The 6,000-nt window shown below is 34.0% G+C and overlaps 1 pseudogene; it reads left to right on the top strand.

Annotated features, from left to right (window-relative positions):
* Nucleotides 1-3,459: 3,459 nt before the first annotated feature.
* The window catches only part of LOC149231715 (conserved oligomeric Golgi complex subunit 5 pseudogene), a 55,820-nt pseudogene continuing 53,279 nt past the window's right edge, over nucleotides 3,460-6,000 (top strand).

The following is a 6,000-nucleotide window of genomic DNA, read 5'->3' as shown; positions in this document are numbered from 1 at the left end:
TCTAAATTTGGTCCTTAGATTTTCAGTACAACTAGTACAATTATACTACAAAGTAGATAGAATGTATCCTTCCATTGTCTCCTCCCCACAAAATTCTATTACTAAATTAATCAAGTGATTGTAATACTCCAAAGTTATTGGATTTAAGATTCAACTTACTTGTCTTCTTGTCTCCTCAATGGTGATGTCAGGCTTCATCAAGCATATGCAACCATTCATACAAACTCGCTATAAAAGTTTATCCATAAAATTTCAAAGATATCTTCATATATGAATTTATCCTTGAATTTTTCCATTCTCCAACAAAGCAGTGGGGCTTCCTTGCTAGAAAATAATTCGTTGTATCATTAAAACAATCTCCCACTTGTGGTTTATCTAGTTGTTTCTTCATTTTTCTAAGGTCTTGCAATCATGTTGTGGTCCTAACAGCATAACCATTCTTTGCTCTAATTGGTAAACTAGGGTCCACTTAAGTGTCCAACAAACATTGTACTAGTATAGCATTGACATTATCAATTCCTAAAGCAAGGAAGGTCTCACCTAGGGGGTGTTACCAAGGCATTGGATAGGTGGGGAGCTCTACATAGTGAATTTATCATTTTGTGATGTAGTGATCAAGTAACATTCCATATACATTCATTTAACACTATGTAATCCAACAACAACCATAATTTGTCGTTTGGATATGATATGGCATTAAATTAGATTTTTGTACTTGATATTAATAATGGAGAGAGATTAAAGCATTAATATAAATGTAAATCATAACAACATAACATATATATAATAATTGTGGAGCGTATCAATCCAAAGTTGAATATAGCTACTTAGCCTATGATTTAGACTCGGCTAGTTGTTAGGCTTGACAAGAAAATCTTAAGAGTTGGAAGTGAGTTTAGGATTAGGAATTGATCTTTGACTATGATTAGGATCATCTCTGAGCTAATGAAGGAGCATTTTTTTAAATAAAAGTTTCAACCCCTCATATTAAACTTTCAAAATAAACTTCTACCTCATTAATAATATTTGTGTAATAAATGGTGAACATCAAATCATTTTTCAATCACATTTGTAGTATCCATTTTCAACATATTTTTTTGAATCTAAAATTATGCTTTTTATAAATAATTTTTACCTAGATTTGATGGGTGTTTTGACATATATTATATACATTTTTTTGGACTAAATACTTTTCAACCTTATTGTCAACCTAATTTGTGACCCCTATTTAAAATATGGATGGATAATAAAGTAACACAATAGGTTAAAAAAACCTTTTTCGTAAGTAATTTCAAGGAGAATTTGAGGCATAAAAAAAGGCTTATGGTTGTAATGCTTTCTACATTCTCTTCTACTACTAATTAGCAATAAATATGAAGATGATAAAAAACAACACCATGAAAGGGGGTATTAGCTTTCCTTGGTGAAGAGATAGAGAGGTCGTAAATGAGCACAAAGGTTGGGAGACTAAGTAAGCTTTCACCCACCGATTATAATTGTTCATTGGTTGTTTGAGAGACATGTTTTAGTCTTCCAAGTTATTCCTAGAAATCATTCAACAAATTGGAATCTTTTTGCCTATACTAAAGAGCATTGGAAGGGAAGAAAAACCCTAAGGAATTTTTGAGAAAAATAGAGGAAGGTCTTCCTTATGTTGTGTTGGAAGTGGAAGAGAGTTCCATTGATATTTGTGGCTTAGATTATTGTGCAATGTTTTGTAATGAGTAAACTAGCCATTCCATGGGAGAAATGGGTTGTGTTGAGTGAGTGGGAGTTGATATCTTACACTGATTTTTCCTAGTGACCTCACAACCCAACTTGTGGATGGAATATACAGTGGATGCCTATGGCTAGGAGGAAAATTGCTCATATGAAACTACTTTGCTTCGACCATTCTTAGTTAAAAAATAAGTGCTTATGAAATGTCATTGAATATTATTTATTGTAATAAATTTACATGGATTATGCATGTTATGTGTGGTCAAGTTTAATTTAAACATAGATTCTTGGTTGCTATGAAATGTTAATGAATGGTTGTTTAATCCCATTGAATTTTTATTACTACACCTTATGTGTTCATTTAAATGAATCACAGACCTCCTTGAGAAAACCATATGTGTTATAATGATGAAATGGTCCCTTAAGGGTTCAAATTTTAATGGCCTATAATTATCTACCCATCCATAGTTGAAAATGCATGGGATGGAGATGCTACATCACTTTTTCTACCCCTTAAAAATTTTGACTTCTTACTAATGTGTAATTTCCACTTTAACTAGTGCAACTAATTTCTTAAGTAGGCTTACCATTTTGTTTCTAAATTTATATTATATGCTTGCATTCCATTCATCCCATCATAGAGTCGTCTCAAAAATACACAAACAACATAAATATGACTTATCCACAATCTTGAGTTTTCTTTGTCATTGAAGATCCAATATTGGATGAATTGGCACAATTTTGTTGTAGCTCCATGGATAATTGAAATGATTTCTTTGACTCAAACATGTTATTAGGTTTTCCAAGGCCTGTTTGTTCTACTAGATATGATTGTGATTACATTGGATTAAAATATGTGGAGAATGAAAATATAGCAATTAAAACCATGATTTTTTCGTCCTTCGAACTTAAATAAAAGCTACTTTGTTTAATGAGAAAAGAGTGCAAGAGAAAATGGTGAGATAATATATGTGCCTCTTTAAGTTATCCCATTACCAATCCAATCTATTCCATTGAATCACACAACATTTTAATTCCAACTAAGTGCCCCATCTATGTTGTAAAAAAATAAAAGGGAGAAAGTTAATAAGATTCAAGAAACTTATAAAAATCAACCGTTAACCCCTCTTTCCCCATAATAGTGGTTAAGGATGCATGAATAGAGACAAACATATTGATTTTAAAAAATGTTACTTAAATATACAAATACCTAACAACCTTATTCACAAATATACTTTTTATTTTTTATTGTTAACTTAAGATATTAATATTTTTTCAAGTCATTGGGAAAATTGGGTGATTCAACAAAATTTTATATTAAAATATTCTAACAAAATATCAAAGTTACTTGTATGGAGACATTTTCAAAAAGTATCTATGCTAATATTAAAAATTCCTATATAAGAAATGCCTAAGTAATTTAGTCACACACTTGGAAGGTAAAGTTTCGTGAGTCTCTCAATAAGAATTCCTAACCACTATTAAACATCAACATGAACACATTCATGCCTTTGTGACACTAAGGGAATTTGAATTTTGTTCCCTTTCTCTTCCATCATTTCTGTTTTCTAAATTCTCACAAGATCTTCACTAGAACATTCTTCATTCCATTTTAGACTTGCGGGCTTCTATATCTGCGTGGTACCACCTTGAATTCACATTCCCATTCACCATGTATGTATTATTTCTTATAGTAACAATTGTACAATGTGGATTCTCTAGAATAAAAGAGCAAAGAAAATGAATAGGTCCATAAATATATTTCACATAGGAGGTGGGATACTATCACCTGCAAATAACACATTGTCCTCCCCCTTGAATCACATCACCTCACTTAAACCCTCTTAGACCCCCTGAGTGCCCACTTTGAACGATCCATGGTGGGATTTTAATGATGGACCCCTAGAAGAATAATTCATGAACGATCCCATCTTCGCCAAATTTCTTTCTGATGATTTCAACTCGATGAAATTTGCTAGCAAGGCCCTCAATAGTGGATATGATGTCTCATGTGCAGATATGCCAGTTGAACGGATTCAATTGTTTGAAAAGAAGCTAAGAAATTAAGCGTATTCACACCATGACAAGCTAATTCAACAACTCTAAAGCTTAAAGGATGCCAAGGGGGTTTTGAATGTAGTTAAATCTCGGGTTAGCTATCTGCAGGGGTCAGTGCAGAGAGTTAGGTATGAGATTGCAGAGCCCTACAAACAAATCAGGTTAAATTCCCAACAACTTTCACACCTCCATGAGACTATTGACATTTTGCAGACCACTATTAGGGTTATAAGACAAGTGAGAAAGTTGAGAGAATTGATGGATTTTGAAGGTGCTAGCAGCAAATTGGACCTCATGAAATTTTCTCAAATGTATAATGAGATCAAACCCTGAGAAAGGAAGGGGATCTACTGGGAATTGAGGTTGTCGATGAGAAGATCCCCTGGTTAATGGAATCAGGGAACCGATTTTGATCAGAGGCGATGAAGGTTTTTGAGAGCGGAATGGAGCCTTTGAACCAGGCTAAAGTAGGAAGTGCCTTGCAAGTGTATTACAACATGGGGAATTGAAGTCCGCTATAAATGCCATAATTAGTAAATACAGGTCCCAAGTCGTTAAGGGTGTTGGTTGGGTATTAGACATGAAGGCCATATCGATTAGTTTTGGTTTAGGCTTTAGCTTGCATGGGATTCAGAGGAGTGACACATCACAGATCGGAGGCAATGTGAAGTAAAATGAGGGGTTGTGGCAGAGGATGAGATATCGTATGGACCAGTAGGATTCGATTGTCATTACAGTGTGGAATTTGCAAAGGGTTTTGTTGAATAAGAGGGATCCTTTCAAGTGTTATTTGTTTCTTGAAGAAGTAATGAAGACATGTACTTGTAAGTAAATTCTACCATCGATTTCTTTATCTACAATTTACAATATTTATAACTAACACTTGTTTTGGTGAATATTTTTTTTTAAATTAATTTGCATGGTGTCAGGTTCATATAATTTAGGGTTGAAGTGTGTCCTTCCTATTATTCATTTTTGAATTTGATGGTCAATTTAACCTATGTATCACTAAGGTGTCATAGCCTAAAGGTTTACTTGTCAAAGGAGTTATTTAGTCCTTGAAGTCCTATGGCCAAGACAAGTTTGAAATTTTGTGAGCTTTTTTACATAAGAAAATTGGTTCATATCATGTTGTAGGTTTTTTCATTGTAAAGTGCTCAGAAGTAGTTTTCCAATAGTATATCCAGTTCTTCAAAATGACCTCCAAATCAAAAGATAGATTAAGTTGAATTTTGCTCCTAAAACCAAAAAAACAAAGGAAAAAGGGCTAATTATGAGTCTCGGATCCTGGATATCAGAGTTTTAAAAAGAGATGCATCAGAAGGTATGGGGAACATTAATGATCAATGATCACTGATATTGGATATCGATGATCAAAAGGTCAGGTATATTAGAAGCTCTAGAGTAGATTTACGGTCGGTGATCAACGAATAACCATATCGACAAATCAGCGAATCGACAATCGGTGAGGGTCCTTTTCATATTGCATATCGCAATCAGTAATCAGTGTTCACATCTCATACAGGTGACAAATTTTAAAAGTTGTGATAATTCGAAGTTGCGATATGATAATACGTTAACAATGTTAAAGCACTAGGAGGTCTGAATACATCTTAACAAAGGATTTTCATTAGAAAATTAGAGGTGGACATGCCATTTCTCTCTCTTCTAACGGGACATGTAGTGGCATAAAAATTGTTCCAATAAGGGACATGTGGTGGGAAGTTTCATTGTTTTGAGTGGTCATAAGGGGGGAAATCATGGTGACACATGTCACCACTCAGTGGGTTCCATGTGGAAAAGAATGACGTCAGATCGTTAATCGATGATCACAGGTTGAGGCATGTCACTCCTAAAATTTAGAAGAACCTCTGATTTTAAAACTCTGATCGAGGGGCACCGATGTGGGGGCTAGCCCACGGTCATAAAGAATCATATCCATGGATCTGAGAACCAAGGGAGATCACTTGTCGACAATCACAATAGTGTGATATCGTCATTTTATAGAGGAATATATCATTTTTTTCTTCCTATATACTTCTCAAGGAAACACCCGATATCATGGGCCCAAAGCAATGTGGACAGGTAGCACAAGGCCAACAATAGTATAAGAATGAATATATGTTTTATGTGTTTAAAATCAAAGGTTTGGCCGAAAAGTTAACAAAAGTTCTTATAATCCAAAGAAACGTTAGTAAAGGTATTCATGTGTTAAATCCTTGG

This window comes from Pinus tabuliformis, chromosome J, assembly GCF_031772625.1.
Source record: "Pinus tabuliformis cultivar Carrire ecotype Pingquan chromosome J, CPIR1, whole genome shotgun sequence".
NCBI classification, from domain to species: domain Eukaryota; kingdom Viridiplantae; phylum Streptophyta; class Pinopsida; order Pinales; family Pinaceae; genus Pinus; species Pinus tabuliformis.
This window is presented reverse-complemented; position numbering and strand designations above follow the sequence as displayed.